Consider the following 22,471-nt stretch of genomic DNA (forward strand, 5'->3'; position numbering starts at 1 on the left):
CAGCAGCCGGGTAACCCCTGCTCTAATGTGCCGGCCGGGTGAGACTGTCATGTGCTCCTGAGAAAGCTGCTGCGGCTGTGGAGTAAGTAGTAAACTTCGGGTAAATGCAGGAAGCTGCTCGGTGCCCGGGTACAGGGAAGTAGCCGGTGCATTAATGTGTGGGGGGAGGGTTACGGGGGCTCGGCATTGCCCCTCTGTGCCACCTTTGGCTTGGGCACAATAGGGAGGGGGCTGTTGGGTCTGAGCATTTGTCGCTCCCTGGCAGCAATATCTCAGTGCGATGATGATCTATGGCTCCATTAAGTCTACGTCTACATTTGTCGCGCGACAATTTTTATAATGGCAGTCTATGGTGTCGCACTGCAACATACTGCGACGCAACAGTCGCAGAAAATCCATTCGAGATGGATTTTTCTGCGACTGTTGCCTCGCAGTCGCAGCATGTTGCAGTACGACACCATAGACTGCCATTATAAAAATTGTTGCGTGACATTGGCGCAACAAAATGTTGCAGTGTAGTTGTGACCTATCTGTCGCGCGACAAATGGCGTCGTGTAGACGTAGCCTAAGATCGCAACAGCGATAGTGGCTGGCAGCATGGGCACTGGTCGGGGTGCATGCTGGAGCAGTGTGTGGACGTTACATAACAAGTGTCCTGTTTTATGTGAGAGAATACAAATATTCACTGCACGAATTATGACATACTTTAGACGCCATTCACACCGCGCTTCGCCACATGTGTGACATATACCTTTGCATAGCAAAAAAAAAAAACGCATGCAAAGCCATACTGGGGGTCATTTACAAAGACCAGATCCAAAGCATACCCTTAGGGCTGTTTCACACCAGCGAGTCCATTGCGGGAATCGCGCTCCGTGTGTCAGTGTGATTCACTTTGAATGCTGTGGGCCCACTCATGACATGGTTTAGCTCCATTCAGTGCCTACAATGGGAGGCAGTAACCACACGGTCACTTCTTAATCTACAGTAAGTCCAGTTGCCTTGATTTATTCTTTACAGACACGCGGTCACCAGCGCAATTTTGGTGCAGAATCAATGCCAATATTGCAACAGCAAATTCCGCCATGTGGACTGCCCTTACACGTCACTTTACTTACACTTAGTTCTGATGCAAAAGTTATAGCAGTGGGATCCCAGCGTAGTGACGCTCGCATGGACATGAATGTAGTCGCAGCGTGACCTTGACTGCGGCCCCAGAATCCCAAAACATCCAGCAGTTCAGGATCTTTTCTGATTCTGGAGTTGCAGACGCTTCACACATGCAAGTCACGCTGCAACCCCCATCATTTCTATGATAGCACTGCATCAGCTGTCATGCCATGTATCCGAACCCTTATGGTATGTGCTTAGCTAATGATGGACACATTTGGTAACCTTGAAATCATTTCCAGGTGAGTACACTGAACATGGAGCCCACACATGGTGGGAAGCTGCCTATACAGTATATCTGGTGTACCATCTCTTACAAGGGCTCATGCACGCGGGCGTAAGTGTTTTGTGTTCCGCAAATTGTGGATCCCGGCCGACGGCATGCCGCCATTTATTTTTTAACTTCTGTAGAAATGTCCTATCCCTGTCCGCAAAATTGGACACAAATGGGACGTGTTCAATCTTTTTTGCGGGGCTGCAGAGCGGACGTGCGGACGTGGACAGCACAGGCTGCGCTGTCCGCATCTTTTGCGGCACCATTGAAATCAATGGGTCAGCGTCCCATCTGCAAAAAAATGCGGATGAGATGCAGACACAAACTACGGTCGTGTGCATAGAGGCCTAAAGGAAAGCTGCTCCAGAATCTTTATTTCATGGGCAATACAAGCTTTTACTAAAACGGACATGTCAGGAGAGGTGACGTAATGTGACGTGCCTATTAGGCCCGTAGAATACTGTGGTCTACAAGGTGGAGCGGCACCTGCAGAGAAACCTTTACCCTCTCCTTATCGTATCTGCTTGGAAAAAACCCAGTGCATTGTAGATATACAGATCCTGGAGTCTAGTCGAAAAATAATACATCGCTGCTGCACAATTTACTCTCCATCGAGTCGAAGTGCAACATTGTGGATGTGTTCAGTTCCAAGATGTCCCTGTTTGACTGCTTCTTCACATTGGTGATAGAAACAGTTCCATCAAGTTTGAGGTGCGGCACGCTTCATAAAGGTTGTGGTCCAACTCAGCCCAATAACCATGGTCCAAGGAATAAGCCAGTGCAGGTGGCACCCGTTTGTCCTCGTCATGTGTGGTAATAGTTTGCTGTGCCATTCTTAGTTCTGGGCACCTACCTCAGGGATCAGCAACCCTCGGCACTCCAGCTGTTGTGAAACTACAATTCCCAGCATGTTCCATTCATTTCTATGAGAGTTCTGAGATGAGCAGAGCAAGTATGCATGCTGGGAGTTATAGTTTCACAACAGCTGGAGTGCCGGAGGCTGCCTACCCCTGACCTACGTTATATGTCTGTGGCAAATCGCGCGCCAGTTTCTCATGTGATGATCAGTAATTATGAGCTGTCATTAGCGCAGTCCCTTACATGCAAATAGTAGTCATTGCTATTATTCGTCTGTGGACGATGCTATCTACTATGTCATTTCTACCCCGGGTCAAATCCAAACTGATCACATTTTTACGGTGTATAGCAGAATAAGTGCACCCTTCATTTACCGGAGGACATATCGATGAGTGTAAGCTGTAGGCCTATATACACTCATCTAAAGAATTATTAGGAACACCTGTTCTATTTCTCATTAATGCAATTATCTAGTCAACCAATCCCATGGCAGTTGCTTCAATGCATTTAGGGGGGTGGTCCTGGTCAAGACAATCTCCTGAACTCCAAACTGAATGTCAGAATGGGAAAGAAAGGTGATTTAAGCAATTTTGAGCGTGGCATGGTTGTTGGTGCCAGATGGGCCGGTCTGAGTATTTCACAATCTGCTCAGTTACTGGGATTTTCACGCACAACTATTTCTAGGGTTTACAAAGAATGGTGTGAAAAGGGAAAAACATCCAGTATGCGGCAGTCCTGTGGGCAAAAATGCCTTGTGGATGCTAGAGGTCAGAGGAGAATGGGCCGACTGATTCAAGCTGATGGAAGAGCAACGTTGACTGAAATAACCACTCGTTACAACCGAGGTATGCAGCAAAGCATTTGTGACGCCACAACACGCACAACCTTGAGGCAGAAGACCCCACCAGGTACCACTCATGTCCACTACAAATAGGAAAAAGAGGCTACAATTTGCACGAGCTCACCAAAATTGGACTGTTGAGGACTGGAAAAATGTTGCCTGGTCTTATGAGTCTCGATTTCTGTTGAGACATTCAAATGGTAGAGTCCGAATTTGGCGTAAACAGAATGAGAACATGTATCCATCCTCTGATGGCTACTTCCAGCAGGATAATGCACCATGTCACAAAGCTCGAATCATTTCAAATTGGTTTCTTAAACATGACAATGAGTTCACTGTACTAAAATGGCCCCCACAGTCACCAGATCTCAACCCAATAGAGCATCTTTGGGATGTGGTGGAATGGGAGCTTCGTGCCCTGGATGTGCATCCCTCAAATCTCCATCAACTGCAAGATGCTATCCTATCAATATGGCCAACATTTCTAAAGAATGCTATCAGCACCTTGTTGAATCAATGCCACGTAGAATTAAGGCAGTTCTGAAGGCAAAAGGGGGTCCAACACCGTATTAGTATGGTGTTCCTAATAATTCTTTAGGTGAGTGTAGTTGCACGTTTGCCTTTGACAGGCACTTTTTTGTATACAGTTTGTGCTACGGGATTCTGAAATACACTGGGAAAATGTATACCAAAGGGAAACAGCACTGTGCTGCCATATGTTCAGCCAGGGGCACAGGCATTTTGAATTTAGATGTATATATTTTAAAACAAAGTTTTATTAACGTTCAGATCAAGATTTTACACTTGTAAAATTCTCATTCACACAATCATTCTGCAGTCCTTTGTACCACAGCATGTCCTATACATTAGGGCTCATGCACACGACCATATGTATTTTGCGGTTTGCAAAAAATACGGATCACGTCCATGTGCATTCCGTATTTTGCGGAACGGAACAGCTGGCCCCTAATAGAACAGTACTATCCTTGTCCGAAATGCGGACAATAATAGGACATGTTCTGTTTCTTTGCGGAACAGACATACGGAAATGTAATGCGCACAGAGTGACTTCCATATTTTTTTTTTGCGGAACAGACACGGAAAGAATTTGTTCGTGTGCATGAGCCCTTACGGGGGAGTCTCCCGGAAATTCACTGTTAAAGCAGGCACAATGGGGGTCATTGCTGGTCTTTGATAGCGCCTGCGCTGCCTAATTTATGATCAGGTGCAGGCCTCGTCATAAATTAGGTGCACCTATGGCAGTCTGTGCTGCTGAAGTGAAAACTACTCAAGCCCCTGACTGGAGTGGTTTCCACTCCTCTTTCACACCTGTTTCCAGACGTAAATGTTAGTAAATTTCACAGGCCAATAGACTGCTCGCCACCATACCACTGCCACTCCCAAGCAGCAAGGATGGTATGAAAACGCCTGTGCAATACAATTTGGTCACATGGTCATTAAATTAGTCGCAAAACTGGGTCCTATAAATTATTTAATCTAAAAACTGGTGTTGGTTTCTTAGTAAATGACCGCTATGCCTTATAGGACCATCGTGGGTGAATGTAAGGATACCTTTCACTTAACGATCAGTAGCTTCATTTTGGGAGCAAAACTACTTTTTTGATATATATACCAATGAGCAGTTAAGTGCACTGAGGCGCATCCAAGATACCCGCTTCCTCTCCTGCTTGATTGACAGACCCAGGTACAGGAATCTGGTGCTGTCAATCAAGGAGGAGAGGGCGGGGTTGGCAGAGGAAGCAGAAGGAGCAAGGGTGCACAGGGTGGCTTGGGCCCACCCTCACTGCACTTAACTGACGATTTGCATATGTTGTAAAAGTGCTTCTCCACAATAAAGTAACAGATCAGTCAAGGTCATTTTACACGTATAGATGATCTGGCAGATTATCGGAAGCGAAGCAGACACTGCCGATATCTGTCAGATCATTAGCTGAGATGATCGCTGCATTAACATTCAGTAATCACCTCGGCTGTATGGCGATAAGCGATCAATATAGCGATTGCTTGTTCCCATAGACAATCATTATTCCAGAACAGCAGAAGGTTGTTTAGGGCTCATGCGCACAGCCATAGTTTCTGTCCGCATCCGATCTGCATGTTTTTTGGATCGTACCAATTCATTTCAATGGTAACTGTGTGCTGTCCGCATCTACATGTCCGTTCTACAACCCCTCAAAAACTATAGAATATGTCCTATTGTCTATTTTGTGGACAGAAGTTAAAAAAATAAATGGCAGCATGCACTCGGCCGCGATCCTTGTTTTGCAGATCCGCAATGCACTTGCAGCCGTGTGCATGAGCCCCTAGACAGAACGATCTGAGTAGGAACATTGATTTCTCATCCATATCATTGGGGGACACAGGCTTGACCATGGGTATAGCTGTTGCCGCTAGGAGGCAGACACTAAGCACACAAAGTGTAAGCTCCTCCCCTTCAGCTATACCCTTCCTACAGGGACTAAGCTAATCAGTTTTACTTAGTGTCTGTAGAAGGCAGACCTCCCTGCGTTGCAGGTCTGCTGTTTTTTTTTTTTCTATCCTTTTTTCTAGCGGGAGTTTCAGGCAGTTCCTGTACTCCCGCCCAGGAGATAGGAGACCAGGGGGTCCCCCAAGCCACCTGCTCCTTCCCGTTCTCCAGAAGCAAAGGAGGACCAGAAGTTCCCACAAAACCTCTGTATCCCGCCAGCATGCGGATCACCACAGCCGTCTCCTCTGTTCCGGTGTAGCGTCTCTCACCAAGGGGCCGCACACCGAAGATAGTGATCTGGCTGGATCCAGGGAGGCAGAAGAATCCGGACAGGTGAGTATATAAAAAAAAAAAAAAAAAAGTGCTCCCCCTTCCAGTACCCGTCCCTCCCCAGGTTACCTGGTCCCCATGTGGCTGGGCCCCTCCAGGAGGTTGCGGCTGGGTGGGGGGTATGCAGGGTGAATGTACAGTCGGCCTGCAATATGCACGGTGTTAGGGGCGTCCTTTTTCCAGTGAGGGGCACATCAGCTGCGCCGGCCCTGCAGCATTCACCGCAGGGCATCCTCCTGCTGCTACCTCGGTGGCGTTTGCACAGCCGCTGAGATGCGCATGGGGGCGGAGTATCCTACCCTGTTTAGTGTATGGCCGCTTCCTGTTCGGTGCGGTGGCTCGGTGCCGGGGCCATGGTTTATGGAGGCCATGGCTTCTGGGCGGCCTGGTACTACAGGGCCCCCCGCGGCTTTGTTTTCCCCGGCTGGCATCTGGGTTCGGCCGGGCATGTGGTGTCCCCACATCGACAGCAGAAAGAGAGTGGGCTTCGCCCACTTCCGGGATTTAAAAAACCTGGCGAGACGCTGACGAGCTGGTCGTGGTGCTTCGAGGGACACAGGCTGGGTAAGTGCTGTTTGTCCCAGTGCTGTACATTGTATAACGGCTGGGCTTGGTATTGCAGCTCGGTCCCTTTCACTTTAATGGGGCTGACAGTGCTCCAGATGCCGACCAAAATGGTCGCTAATGCGCCTTAAAGTTTGCAGATGTCGACAAGACTTTTTAGCCTCGTCGCCATTTGCGACAGGGCTGCCGCGGCTGGGCATGGGAGCCAATAATTCCTTGCCCCGCCGCCGATCTACGCTACAGTCTACACACCTCATTGCTGTGCGTCCCGGCACAGGCGGGTGTGATGATGTAATCACACCCGCCTGCGCTGGGATTTCACTACCAAATAGACCTGGTCACGCCCGCCTGTGCCGGGACGCACAGCAGTGAGGTGTGCGCGTCTACGTTGCACCTTCCCGGGCCGTACCAGCAGCTAGTGAGCGCCAGCGAAAGGACACAGGTGAGTATAAGATTTTAGCCTTTTTTTTGGCTGGGGGGACATTACTGGCCATAAGGGGGCACTGGGGGGACATTACTGGCCATAAGGGGGCACTGGGGGGACATTACTGGCCATAAGGGGGCACTGAGGGGACATTACTGGCCATAAGGGGGCACTGAGGGGACATTACTGGCCATAAGGGGGGCACTGGAGGACATTACTGGCCATAAGGGGGGGGCACTAGAGGACATTACTGGCCATAAGGGGGGCACTGGAGGACATTACTGGCCATAAGGGGGGCACTGGAGGACATTACTGGCCATAAGGGGGCACTGAGGGGACATTACTAGCCATAAGGGGGGCACTGTGGGACATTACTGGCCATAAGGGGGTCACATTACTGGCCATAAAGGGGGCACTTGGGGGACATTACTGGCCATAAAGGGGGCACTTGGGGGACATTACTGGCCATAAAGGGGGCACTTGGGGGACATTACTGGCCATAAAGGGGGCACTTGGGGGACATTACTGGCCATAAAGGGGGCACTGGGGGGACATTACTGTCCGTAAAGGGGGGCACTGGAGGGACATTACTGTCCGTAAAGGGGGGCACTGGAGGGACATTACTGTCCGTAAAGGGGGGCACTGGAGGGACATTACTGGCCGTAAGGGGGGCACTGGAGGGACATTACTGGCCGTAAGGGGGGCACTGGAGGGACATTACTGGCCGTAAGGGGGGGACAGTACTGGCCGTAAAGGGGGGCAGTGGGGGACCATTACTGGCCATAAGGGGGGCACTGGGGGACCATTACTGGCTGTAAGGGGGGCACTAGAATACAGTATGGGGGGAAATTACTACTGTGGAGCATATTTCTACTGTGTGGGCAGTGGGGGAGTAATTACTATGTGTGGGGAAATTACTATATGGGGGCAGTGTGGGAGAAAATTACTATGTGAGGGGGGAAGTTTCTACTGTGCAGGGAATTACTATGTGTGGACAGTGTGTGTGTGTGGGGGGGGAATTACTATGTGAGGGCAGTGCGGGGGGGGGGAATTAATCTAAGGTATTACTGGGGGCACTCTAGGTGGCATTTATAATTGCTGTAGGCACTATAGGGACATTATTTCTAGTGGGGTCACTATTTTTTCTGCAGTATAGTACCTGGGGCATTGGGGAGCACCACGGGCACAGTATTGGGAATGGCAGCAGGATGACATTGTTGGGACACCAGGATGCGGGGGTTGATAGAAAAATGTAAAAATCGAACGCGTCTGTAACAAACTCTGTAGAGACGAGATGTGGCTGAAAGACTTTGTCATGGAGGTCTGGGTCAAATGGAGGAGAAGAGGAAAGAGAAGGTCTACCTGACAGGAGATGTCACTGGATGTAAGAGGTATGTGGTGCTGTATTCTCCTATATGTAGTGCTGGCTCATTACTGTGACCTGTGTCTCATCTTCTCCAAGTCTTTTTTTTTTAATTATATATATTTTCAAGTTGGACCCCCACCGATCAGTAAAAAAAATCTCTGAAAACCCTCATGATAAATTACCCCCGGGAGTGATTTCAAGAAAGAGGACCTGTAGTATACTTTCTCACTTTTTATGATCCAGTCCTGATTTTAATCTGACAGTGTGACCTTTTATAGCATCAAAACAACAAAAATAACAGAAGCATCCGAACCATCAAATGATGATAATGAACAGTGCCTGCTGGACCCGCTGACTATAAGGCTAGTTTCACACAAGCGAGTTCAAAACATTGAACTTGCAGCGTGTCTGCCAAAGCTCCCGTCCTGACCTCCCTAGCACTGACAGGGTCGCATAGCATTATATTGATTTATGATGCTATGTAACCCTTACAGTTCTGGAATGTATTGTATAACACTGACATAATGCTTAATGTATACAATGCATTCCGGAACTCTAAGGGTTACATAGCATCGTAAATCAATATAATACTATACAACCCTGTTAATGCTGGGAGGTCAGGACGGGAGCTTCTGCAGACACGTATGAAAGCAGCCTATGGGTCCATTCACACGACCGTAAGTGTTTTATGATCCACAAATTGCGGATCCACAAAACACAAGTACTGGCCATGTGCATTCCGCATTTTGCGGAACGCACACGGCCAGCCCTATGATAGAAATGCCTATTCTTGTCCGTGATTGCAGACAAGAATAGGACTTACTCTATCTTTTTGTGCATAAATGGTATTAGGCTGGGGCTACACAACGACTGTTTTAGAGCTGTGATCTGGCTGTAAAATGAACAGCTGCATCTGAGAAAAATGCAGTCACACATGACTTGCATTGTGGTCTGTGATGCCAAAGTCACATGCAACCTCTGACCAAAGATCCAAAAGCTGCCAGCAGGTGGCATTGTGACTCCATAGACATATCTAGGGGTACTTTCACACTAGCGTTATTCTTTTCCGGCATAGAGTTCCGTCAAAAGGGCTCTATGCCGGAAAAGAACTGATCAGGCATATCCCAATGCATTCTGAATGGATAGAAATCCGTTCAGTTTGCATCCGTATGCCTTCCGTTCAGTTACTGTCAGGCGTTTTGGCTGGACAAAATGCCTGATCAGTCGCCGGAATGCCGGCATTAATTCCCATTGACTTGCATTAGAGCCGGATCCGGCATTGCAAAACAACTGAAGGATGGATCCGTCCTTCCGGTCCGCGCATGCGCAGACCGGGAAAATTGTGAGATAGACTGCAAGACGGATCAGTCCATCCGCATGACAAGCGGAGAGACGGATCCGTTCTTGCAATGCATTTGTAGACGGATCCGCACCCGGATCCTTCTACAAATGCTTGTAGAAAAGAAGATGGCTTCGGCAGCATTCCGCAATATCAAAAATACTTTAATCGTACCTCCAGACACAGATGGCAACGAACGTTTCGACTGTGTAACAGTCTTTGTCAAGCCTAATGACACAAAATCTGATAGGCATATATATACCCCCCTCATATAAAATACACACCCCGTTACATCATTAGTGCAGATCACTACACAATAGGATACACATGTTCATACTTTAACTCACAGCTAACGACATGTCCAACGAACTCGTGTAGTTCTCCTCGGCGTTCCCTTATCTGTAATGCGCAGTCGCGTCTCAACCCATCTAAAACCCGAAAGTATCATACGTCGCCATGGCGCCCGGAGGCGCACGTGTCTCTAGCCAATGAGCTGCCAGAGGGCCTCACTGACGTCACAGACTGCGCGTCAACCTCGTAACACTCACCCAAGAGCGCACATCCGTGCGTCGATGGCGTGGGTCACATGAGGTACGCAGCCAGTAACAACATCGCGCAGGTACCGGCGCCATGACAACGAAGACGCCACGATCCACGCTGCTTACTGTGGAGTAAATATGTGCTATCCGTATCCAAAATGAACTGGTTTGTGCAACATATAGACAACACAGATAATAGCCCGATTACAGAGGGACATCAAGCCGGACTGTACATATTCATGATCATAACAGGTATAGGGCAAAAACATATATTGCTATCTGTACTTGCTATGATATGTTTTTGCCCTATACCTGTTATGATCATGAATATGTACAGTCCGGCTTGATGTCCCTCTGTAATCGGGCTATTATCTGTGTTGTCTATATGTTGCACAAACCAGTTCATTTTGGATACGGATAGCACATATTTACTCCACAGTAAGCAGCGTGGATCGTGGCGTCTTCGTTGTCATGGCGCCGGTACCTGCGCGATGTTGTTACTGGCTGCGTACCTCATGTGACCCACGCCATCGACGCACGGATGTGCGCTCTTGGGTGAGTGTTACGAGGTTGACGCGCAGTCTGTGACGTCAGTGAGGCCCTCTGGCAGCTCATTGGCTAGAGACACGTGCGCCTCCGGGCGCCATGGCGACGTATGATACTTTCGGGTTTTAGATGGGTTGAGACGCGACTGCGCATTACAGATAAGGGAACGCCGAGGAGAACTACACGAGTTCGTTGGACATGTCGTTAGCTGTGAGTTAAAGTATGAACATGTGTATCCTATTGTGTAGTGATCTGCACTAATGATGTAACGGGGTGTGTATTTTATATGAGGGGGGTATATATATGCCTATCAGATTTTGTGTCATTAGGCTTGACAAAGACTGTTACACAGTCGAAACGTTCGTTGCCATCTGTGTCTGGAGGTACGATTAAAGTATTTTTGATATTGCGGAATGCTGCCGAAGCCATCTTCTTTTCTACACGTATACGATTTGGCCTGATGGATCAAGGGCCTACGGTTAGGCTGCTGCATTGACATAGACGCATTATCCTGAGACCGCACAGTGCTGCTTCTACACTACTATTTGTCTCTACATTTGATCCGAGAGGCGTGCACTGGGGAGTTGGACGCAGTGGTGATACACATCATGGAGGGTCCCCCAGGTCCAAGTAAGAATATGGATACCTCGCCAAGACACATGTATGTATATACTGATGAGGACATACAGCGACTTATCAATGTAGATGGATGTGATGTGACATTTTTAAGCTCCCCCTCTGTTGATATCCTGAAACGTAAAGTAGAGCAGGACCTCAAGAGATTGAATACTATGGAATTACATTTGATTACCTTAAGGGAATATTACAAGCAACAGAGGATACCTAGGGGACTTAGATCTAATCTTCGCCCCAATTTATTCCCGACGAATGGTGATTTTTGTAAAGCCTTTGAAGCTATCAACAATCAATATTCTTTTGAATTAATGTTATTAAACATAGACTTTTTGCAGAAAGAGGTTGACAACCTGAGGAAAACCACAGCCGAGTTGGAAGTCCAGATCCAGGACCTCATGAGTGCTGAGGATTTTACAGTATACAAAGACAAGACCACACAACATATTGCACGACATAAGTTGGAAGTGGAACACGTCAAGAGAGATAAGTGGCATAGAGACTTAGATGATTACCAGTCTGGCAAAATATACAACTGGCAGTCATCTCAGCCACAAAGGTTTAATAGGCGTAGACGGGGTAAACGCTTTGATCAAGGCAGATTTGGCTTCAGCACTGGGGAATCTGATTCCGCTGACGAATCAGGTGCGTCTAATTTTTTAGGCCCAAGCAGAAAAAGAGGGGAGGGCGATATAGAAGGGGTGGTAGGAAACACCACCGATCCAACAAGAACCCTTCCCCCAATATCGATAGAGGCCCCCACCCATATCCAGGGGAGAGTAACGAGACGCGGACAGCGGAAATGATGAACCTGGTCGTGAACATCTCTTCCTTCCAGCTTGACAAAGCACAAATTAGTGTGCTAAGCCGTGGCCTAACATTCTGCCCTACAACATCAAGGGACTGGTTCGAGTTTGAGCTCGACTTACAAAAGTTCTTTAGACGCTTGAGACTGAAGGCTTTTTTTTCAGTTAGAAATATTGATGTACCTATTAGTCAACTTGATGTTTCCACTGATACCTTAATGTGCAAAAACTTCGATTTACGCAATAAAAGTCACTTTACTCCACCGCAAAACAACCATGTGATTGAAACCTACATCAGCTTTGTCAGGAAACGGATCGAGCAATTGAGGGTGGAGGGAACCCACCAGTTCAAACACAACCTATCTCAAGATGAGAGGCGGGCTGTTCTTGAGCTGGAACACAACAAGCAATTGACGATCAAGCCAGCTGACAAGGGGGGCGCCGTGGTCGTGATGGACACCTGTAAATATATTGATGAGATCAAAAGACAGGTAGGAGATATTAATGTCTATGAGATGTTGGGCAAGGATCCGAGGTGGGACATAGCAGATATCATAGGGGTGTTATTGGATGAGGCTCTTAGTCAAGGAGTCATTGACGATGAACTAAACAGCTTTCTGCGGGTGAGCCATCCGATCACCCCTGTGATATATGTATTACCAAAGATCCACAAGAGTCTTGTGGATCCCCCTGGCCGACCTATAGTGTCGGGCAGGGGTTCCATCTTTAATCCTGTATCCATCTTTTTGGACAAAGTGTTGCGGATCCACGCGACCACGGCTCCCTCCTATATCAGTGATACTGGCCATTTCTTGACAAAGCTGAATTCACTTGATTTGCCGGCGGAGTTTTTGCTTGTGAGTTTTGATGTTGTATCCCTGTATACATCCATTGATCACTCTTATGGTCTAAATGTCGTCGATGTGGCCCTGGCCGGCACAGGGCTCTCTCCTGGGGCGCGCCGGCTGATCCTCGCCCTCCTGGAGGTGGTCCTGAGGAGGAATTATTTTCTCTTCGGGGACACCTTCTACCAGCAAAAGCGGGGTGTGGCGATGGGGTCCAATGTGGCCCCCACCTACGCAAACATCTTCATGGCGGAGGTGGAGGATCGGCTGGTGTATCACTCCACATTTTTTGAGAGAGTCCTGTGCTGGTGGCGCTACATCGACGACATTTTCTTGATTTGGACGGGGACTGTGCCTGAGTTGGATGAGTTCCATGCGCACCTGAACTCTGGGGTCCGGGACCTGCAGTTCACCGTGATGCATTCTGCCCGTGAGCTGCAGTTCCTTGACGTCCGAGTTCAGGTGCTCAATGGAAGGATCTGTACTGATCTCTTCCAAAAACCTACAGACAAGAACACCTTGTTAATGTATGACAGTAGTCACCCTCAGAATATGGTAAGCTCCCTTCCGTGGAGTCAATTACTTAGAGTACGTCGCATCGTATCAGATGACACCCTCTTTGAATTCAGAGTTGATGAGATGTGCGATAAGTTTAGTAAGAGAGGTTATCCCACCAAATTGATTAACCGTACCAAGCATAGGATTACATCTATGGAACGTTGTTCCACTTTGGTAAAGAAACCACAGAAACATGAGACCCCCCGAATTCCATTTGTATCCATCTTTGGGAGTGATAGCGGCAATATAGCCACCATCCTACGTCAGGAATGGCAGATCCTGCAGAAAGGATTGCCTACAGTCACTGAATTTTCAGTTCCCCCAATGATGGCATACAAACGGAGCCCCAACCTACGGGATAGATTGGTGAAAGCGGATATAGGGGGTAAGGACATCGAAAGACAGAAAAGACTAGCACCAATGAGGAATGGTAATTTCCCTTGCCTTTCCTGTTGCAACTGTGGTGGCATCATGAAAGGCGACGGTTTTACACATCCCTATAGTGGTAAACGGTTCAAAATCAAGGGTCACTATACATGTAAGTCCACAGATGTGGTTTACATGATACAGTGCCCATGTAGCTTGATCTATGTGGGGGAGACTACGATGGAATTGAGGGAAAGAATTAATAAACATAAAAGTACAATAAGAACAGGTGCACTCGACAAACCGGTTGCCAAACACTTCATTGATTGCAAACATTCTATCAATCAATTGAGATTTCGGGCTATTGATAGCGTGGGATATTTGAGAAGGGGTGGGGACAGGAAGGGAATCCTGAGGAAAAAGGAACTTAAATGGATCCATACCCTTAGGTCCCTTCAACCCTTTGGTTTGAATCTAGAGTTCAATGTCTCATCCATCGATTGATGTGTGTCATTGTTTTGTCCTCTTAGTATAGGGACATTATGATTTTAACCTATATGTAGCGCATCCACCGGGGGATGGTCCCCAAATTTATATGTCAAAGTGCTATGATGATGATCCATATGTGAAGTATACATGGGATACACTGTTTGTATTGCTATCTGTACTTGCTATGATATGTTTTTGCCCTATACCTGTTATGATCATGAATATGTACAGTCCGGCTTGATGTCCCTCTGTAATCGGGCTATTATCTGTGTTGTCTATATGTTGCACAAACCAGTTCATTTTGGATACGGATAGCACATATTTACTCCACAGTAAGCAGCGTGGATCGTGGCGTCTTCGTTGTCATGGCGCCGGTACCTGCGCGATGTTGTTACTGGCTGCGTACCTCATGTGACCCACGCCATCGACGCACGGATGTGCGCTCTTGGGTGAGTGTTACGAGGTTGACGCGCAGTCTGTGACGTCAGTGAGGCCCTCTGGCAGCTCATTGGCTAGAGACACGTGCGCCTCCGGGCGCCATGGCGACGTATGATACTTTCGGGTTTTAGATGGGTTGAGACGCGACTGCGCATTACAGATAAGGGAACGCCGAGGAGAACTACACGAGTTCGTTGGACATGTCGTTAGCTGTGAGTTAAAGTATGAACATGTGTATCCTATTGTGTAGTGATCTGCACTAATGATGTAACGGGGTGTGTATTTTATATGAGGGGGGTATATATATGCCTATCAGATTTTGTGTCATTAGGCTTGACAAAGACTGTTACACAGTCGAAACGTTCGTTGCCATCTGTGTCTGGAGGTACGATTAAAGTATTTTTGATATTGCGGAATGCTGCCGAAGCCATCTTCTTTTCTACACGTATACGATTTGGCCTGATGGATCAAGGGCCTACGGTTAGGCTGCTGCATTGACATAGACGCATTATCCTGAGACCGCACAGTGCTGCTTCTACACTACTATTTCCTTCTACAAATGCTGTCAGTTGCTATCACACATGTGGTATCTCCGTACTCAGGAGAAGTTGGGCAATGTGTTTTGGGGTGTCATTTTACATATACCCATGCTGGGTGAGATAAATATCTTGGTCAAATGCCAACTTTTTATAAAAAAAATGGGAAAAGTTGTCTTTTGCCAAGATATTTCTCTCACCCAGCATGGGTATATGTAAAATGACACCCCAAAACACATTGCCCAACTTCTCCTGAGTACGGAGATACCACATGTGTGACACTTTTTTGCAGCCTAGGTGGGCAAAGGGGCCCACATTCCAAAGAGCACCTTTCGGATTTCACCGGCCATTTTTTTACAGATTTTGATTTCAAACTACTTACCACACATTAGGGCCCCTAGAATCCCAGGGCAGTATAACTACCCCACAAGTGACCCTATTTTGGAAAGAAGACACCCCAAGGTATTCGCTGATGGGCATAGTGAGTTCATGGAAGTTTTTATTTTTTGTCACAAGTTAGTGGAATATGAGACTTTGTAAGAAAAAAAAAATATATAAAAAATCATCATTTTCTGCTAACTTGTGACAAAAAATAAAAAATTCTAGGAACTCGCCATGCCCCTCACGGAATACCTTGGGGTGTCTTCTTTCCAAAATGGGGTCTCTTGTGGGGTAGTTATACTGCACTGGCATTCTAGGGGCCCTAATGTGTGGTAAGTAGGTAAATGACCTGTGAAATCCGAAAGGTGCTCTTTGGAATGTGGGCCCCTTTGCCCACCTAGGCTGCAAAAAAGTGTCACACATGTGGTATCGCCGTATTCAGGAGAAGTTGGGCAATGTGTTTTGGGGTGTCTTTTTACATATACTCATGCTGGGTGAGATAAATATCTCGGCAAAAGACAACTTTTCCCATTTTTTATACAAAGTTGGCATTTGACCAAGATATTTATCTCACCCAGCATGGGTATATGTAAAATGACACCCCAAAACACATTGCCCAACTTCTCCTGAGTACGGCGATACCAGATGTGTGACACTTTTTTGCAGCCTAGATGCGCAAAGGGGCCCACATTCCTTTTTATGAGGGCATTTTTAGACATTTGGATCCCAGACTTCTTCTCACGCTTTAGGGCCCCTAAAAAGCCAGGGCAGTATAAATACCCCACATGTGACCCCATTTTGGAAAGAAGACACCCCAAGGTATTCAATGAGGGGCATGGCGAGTTCATAGAAATTATTTTTTTTGGCACAAGTTAGCGGAAATTGATTTTTTTTTTTTTTTTTTCTCACAAAGTCTCCCTTTCCGCTAACTTGGGACAAAAATTTCAATCTTTCATGGACTCAATATGCCCTTCAGCGAATACCTTGGGGTGTCTTCTTTCCGAAATGGCGTCACATGTGGGGTATTTATACTGCCCTGGCATTCTAGGGGCCCTAAAGCGTGAGAAGAAGTCTGGAATATAAATGTCTAAAAAATTTTACGCATTTAGATTCCGTGAGGGGTATGGTGAGTTCATGTGAGATTTTATTTTTTGACACAAGTTAGTGGAATATGAGACTTTGTAAGAAAAAAAAAAAAATTTCCGCTAACTTGGGCCAAAAAAATGTCTGAATGGAGCCTTACAGGGGGGTGATCAATGACAGGGGGGTGATCAGGGAGTCTATATGGGGTGATCACCCCCCTGTCATTGATCACCCCCCTATAAGGCTCCATTCAGATGTCCATATGTGTTTTGCGGATCCGATCCATGTATCCGTGGATCCGTAAAAAACATACGGACAGCTGAATGCAGCCTTACAGGGGGGTGATCAATGACAGGGGGGTGATCAATGACAGGGGGGTGATCAGGGAGTCTATATGGGGTGATCACCCCCCCTGTAAGGCTCCATTCAGACGTCCGTATGTGTTTTGCGGATCCGATCCATGTATCAGTGGATCCGTAAAAATCTTACGGACGTCTGAATGGAGCCTTACAAGGGGGTGATCAATGACAGGGGGGTGATCACCCCCGTCATTGATCACCCCCCTGTAAGGCTCCATTCAGACGTCCGTATGCGTTTTGCGGATCCGATCCATGTATCAGTGGATCCGTAAAAATCATACGGATGTCTGAATGGAGCCTTACAGGGGGGTGATCAATGACAGGGGGGTGATCAGGGGTTAATAAGTGACAGGGGGGGGTGTAGTGTAGTGTGGTGCTTGGTGCTACTTATTACTGAGCTACCTGTGTCCTCTGGTGGTCGATCCAAACAAAATGGACCACCAGAGGACCAGGTAGCAGGTATATTAGACGCTGTTATCAAAACAGCGTCTAATATACCTGTTAGGGGTTAAAAAAAAATCGCATCTCCAGCCTGCCAGCGAACGATCGCCGCTGGCAGGCTGGAGATCCACTCTCTTACCTTCCGATCCTGTGAACGCGCGCGCCTGTGTGCGCGCGTTCACAGGAAATCTTGCGTCTCGCGAGATGACGCATATATGCGTGACTGTGCGCGGAACGCGATCCTGCGTGGAACGCGATCCTGCGTTAGGCGGTCCGGAGGCGGTTAACCTAGTATCTCCGACAATCCTATAGTTGTGTCATCCACTTGCAGCTGCAAGATATCTGTTTGGTTTCACTTGCTAGCATGGCGTATGAGGTTCCCATTTCAATTCTAAAATGTATAACTCCTCTTTCTCTTGAATGCATTGGGGGACACAGCACCATGGGTATATGCCCAGCTGCCACTAGCAGGCTGACACTAGAAGTAAAAAGTGTTGGCTCCTCCTATCCCACTGCAGATGCAGGAGCAAACCAGTTTTTTTTCTAGTGTTTATAGGAGGCAGACACGACCTGCTTTTTTCCTGCAGGTCTTGCTGCTATTTTGTTGTTTTATTTTTTCTTTCTTTTCTTCTTTATACAGGTTTTTCTCCTGCTCCATCATGGGTTGCCACTTTAGTTGCACCCTCTGCGGGCATGTACTTCAGTACCCCTGGTCACCCAGTCCCCATTACTGCCGCCGCAGTGCCTTGCCAGCATTCCCACGGGCCCCGTGTTGAGTCTGCTGATGGGGTGACTCTGCTGCGCCTGAAGACTTCAGAGGGTAAGTATAGCTTCCCCTCTCCCCCCTCTGGACCATTCCTTCTTGGCCAGGGCGTCTGTTCATGGGGCTCATGTGCTGAACAATTGGCCTGCAATCCTGCCTCCCGGTCGAAGGGGTCCTCATGCCCCCTCTTCCCCCAGAACCGGGTGGTTAGTCAAGTTCCCCTGTTCTATGTAGGTCTCCTTGGTGCCACTCCTCCCTGGGGTCCTCATACTTCATCCCACCCGCTTATGTGTGCGGCCGCCGGGGCTCCGGTCCGGACACTTCTTCTCCGACCCCTAGCTCCGCCAACCTAGCTCCGCCCCCTTCTTTCTTCCCGGGCTTCGGCCTGACTCCTCCTCTCACTGGGAGGGACCTCCTGCCTTAGCTCCTATCACGGCCAGGCACGGTCTTTTCCTCTGGAGGGGCGGTTTCTTCTGCTGCTGGAAGAAGAAGAGGCTCCATCTTGCAGCTTAGGGCCTGATCGCCATTCAGAGTGTTCCTGTCCTCCCTTTGCTGCTTCTTCGCATCGTGGGGCACAGCACCTGGGGCCTGGTAGGATAGCCTCTCTTGCTATACATTTCTTTTCTTTTTACCATCATGTCCTCTGTTAGTACGGACCCTAAAGCCCGGGTGCCTATTGGTGTGGCTATTTTTTATGCCTCCTCCTAAGTGCAGTAAGGCTTTTCCTTCCCCGCAACCTAACTCGCTCTGCGCGCAGTGCGTTGCTCCCATGCCCCCTATTGATGCCCTGGCCCCCCCTGCGGTGGCGGTCCCTCCTGATTCGGCCGCCTCACTGTCCCAGGCCATAGGCGACCTTGCCAGCCTGTCCCGGTCCATGGTGCAGTCGCTGGACCGATTGCCTGCTCAGATTGCGGCAGTCTTTGCCCCTCACAGGGACCATGTTGCTGAAGGGGCTCTCCCCCGCTCTGACACCAGGTCCCGTAAAAGACCTTGAGTGATCTCAGCTGCGTCCCGCTCATCCTCAGTGTCCTCTGGTCACTCACTGGAAAAGTCTGAGGCAGGCGAAGTCTCGTCTTCTGCTGCTCCTGGGGACACCTCTGACTCAGATTCTGTATCAGAGCAGAGTTCTACTTTATCTGCGGCCATGCAGGGCCTCATTAAGGCGGTTAGAGACACTCTCCATGTGCAGGAGGGTACTCCCTCCTCTTCTCAGGGTCCTGTGTCCTTCCGCCGTTCCAGGCGTTCTGTTTTGGTTTTTCCTAACCACCCGGACCTCGACGCCCCAAGCCCTCAAAGCCCCAGTCTGCAAAAACCTCTTCTGCATGACTGCGCTTTACAACATGTGGGGGGCCGCTTGCTCGACTTCCAGGAGTCGTGGCGTGCAAGCGTGGACGACGCATGGGTCCTGGAGATCGTTTCCTCCGGCTACAGGATAGAATTTTCCACTCTTCCTTCGGGTCAGTTTTTCATGTCGCTTCCCCCGAAGTCTCCTGCAAAGGCGGCAGATCTTTTCTGGGCCATTCATTCCCTTCAATCCCTCGGTGTTATCGTTCCAGTTCCCGATTCGGAACGCTTCCAGGGATTTTATTCAAATCTTTTTACAGTACCCAAGAAGGATGGCTCCCTCCGCCCTATTCTGGATCTGAAGGCGCTCAACTGCCTTGTTCAGACCCGGCACTTCCACATGGAGTTGCTCAGGTCGGTGATTGCCTCCCTGGAGGTGGGCGAATTTTTGTCGTTCATCGACATACAGGACGCATACCTTCATATTCCCAATGCCGTGGCCCATCAGCGGTTCCTTCGCTTCGTTGTGGGTTCTCTGCATTTCCAGTTTGTGGCTCTGCCCTTCGGCTTAGCGTCCGCCCCGAGGATCTTCACGAAGTTCCTGGCACCCCTTATCGCTCTCCTCCGCACTCGGGGGTGGCAGTGATTCCCTATCTGGACGACCTGTTGGTGAAGGTTCAGTCTCTGGAGGACAACCTAGCCAGCCTCCGTATCACCCTGTCTGTCCTGTCTCAGTTCGGGTGGTTGGTCAACTATCCCAAGTCCTCCCTGGTTCCTCACCAGAGAATGGATTTCCTGGGCATGACCTTAGACGCTCGCCTTTGTCGAGTGTTCCTTCCCCAGGACAAAGTGGTGGCTCTCCGAGATGCAGTGGTTCGCCGTCTCAAGCCTTCCCCTCTACCTCTTCGGATGTGCATGCAGGTTTTGGGCCGGATGGTTGCCTCCTTCGAGGCAATCCCATTTGCGCAATTCCATTCCAGGCCTCTTCAGCTGGCGAGCCTATCCAGCTGGGACAAACTCGACCTTCTGGTTCGTCTTCCCCATCTCGTCCGCAAGGAGTTGTGCTGGTGGCTTCTACCTCGCACCCTATCTCTGGGCAAGTCCTTTCTTCCCCCTCGTTGGCGGGTGATCTCCACGGACGCCAGCCTGACGGGATGGGCAGCCATCTTCGGGTCCCTCTCTGCTCAGGGCCTGTGGTCAGCAGCGGAATCCTTCCTCCACATCAATATTCTGGAGCTCAGGGTGATCTTTCTGGCTCTCTCTCATTGGACACCTTCTCTCCGGTCTTCCGGTCCGAATCCACAGTCCACATTCCCGGGGTCAACAATTGGGCAACAGACTCACTCAGTCGCCAAAGCCCCGACCTGGGCGAGTGGTCTCTTCACCCAGAGGTGTTTCTTCGTCTGTGTCAACGTTGGGGCACGCCGGACATAGACCTTTTCGCCTCCAGTCTGAACCACAACGTACCGCGTTACTTCGCGAGGTCCCGGGACCCTCAGGCGCTGGCCTCAGATGCTCTGGTCCTTCCTTGGTCCCAGTTCAGTCTCGTGTACCTCTTTCCTCCCATTGCGCTTCTTCCCAGGGTTCTCAAGCGCCTGAAGTTGGCCCCGGACTCTGGTGGCTCCGGACTGGCCTCGCCGAGCATGGTACGCAGATCTTCTGTTCCTTCTCGCAGACACGCTGTGGCGTCTCCCTCTACGTCCCGACCTTCTTTCCCAAGGTCCGCTACACGACCCGAGTTTACATCAGCTGCGTATAACAGTGTGGCTGTTGAGGCCGCGGTTCTGAGGTTCCGCGGTCTCTTGGAGTCTGTTATTCAGACTGTGCTCCACGCACGCAAGCCCCAGTCTTCCAGAATTTATCATCGTACCTGGAAGACTTATTTTTCCTGGTGTGAGGCTGCTCAGTTTCACCCTCTCTACCTTTCTATTCCCAGAGTCTTGTCTTTCCTCCAGGCGGTCTTTGACAAGGGTCTTCGGCTGGCCTCTCTCAAGGGTCAGATTTCAGCCCTATCTGTTCTTTTCCAGAAACCCCTGGCTTCTCGCCGCCAAGTGAGAACCTTTCTGCAGGGGGTCGCTCACCGCGTTCCGCCTTTTCGTCCTCCTGTGGAACCGTGGGACTTGAACATTGTCCTGAATGCTCTTCAGGCCTCTCCTTTTGAGCCTTTACAGGATATTTCTCTTTCCTTTGTCTCGTTTAAGGTCGCCTTTCTTGTGGCGATTACTTCTATTCGCAGAGTTTCTGAACTTGCTACGCTCTCTTGCAAATCCTCTTTCTTGGTGTTTCATCAGGATAAGGTGGTTCTGCGTCCGGTCCCTTCCTTCCTCCCTAAGGTGGTGTCCTCATTCCACATTAATGAGGAGATTGTTCTTCCGTCCTTCTGTCCTAACCCCTCTCATCCTAGGGAGCGTTCTCTTCACCGTTTGGATGTTGTTAGGGCTCTTCGACCTCTATCTTGGGTTGACTGAGCCCTTCCGCCGGTCGGACTCCCTCTTTGTGGTCCCTGAGGGTCCTCGCAAGGGCCTGCAAGCTTTCAAGGCCACCATATCCCGTTGGATTAGGTCGGCAGTTAAGGAGGCCTATGTTGCAAAGGGTCGTGGTCCTCCCTTTCTGTTAACCGTTCATTCCACCAGGGCGGTCTGGTCTTCTTGGGCGGTTAGACATCAGCCCTCAGCTTCCCAGGTCTGCAAGGCAGCAACCTGGGACTCTGTCCATACGTTTTCCAAATTTTATCACATCCACTTCTTGGC

The 22,471-nt window shown here is 49.0% G+C and overlaps 1 protein-coding gene across 1 annotated transcript in view; it reads left to right on the forward strand.

Annotated features, from left to right (window-relative positions):
* LOC120990058 overlaps nucleotides 1-22,471 on the forward strand; it is a 165,155-nt gene continuing 142,684 nt past the window's right edge. Inside the window, exon 1 of the mRNA XM_040418568.1 lies at nucleotides 1-82. The gene's annotated coding sequence lies outside the window, so the exon portion shown is untranslated. The remainder of the gene's footprint in view (nucleotides 83-22,471) is intronic.

This window comes from Bufo bufo, chromosome 2, assembly GCF_905171765.1.
Source record: "Bufo bufo chromosome 2, aBufBuf1.1, whole genome shotgun sequence".
Classification (NCBI taxonomy): domain Eukaryota; kingdom Metazoa; phylum Chordata; class Amphibia; order Anura; family Bufonidae; genus Bufo; species Bufo bufo.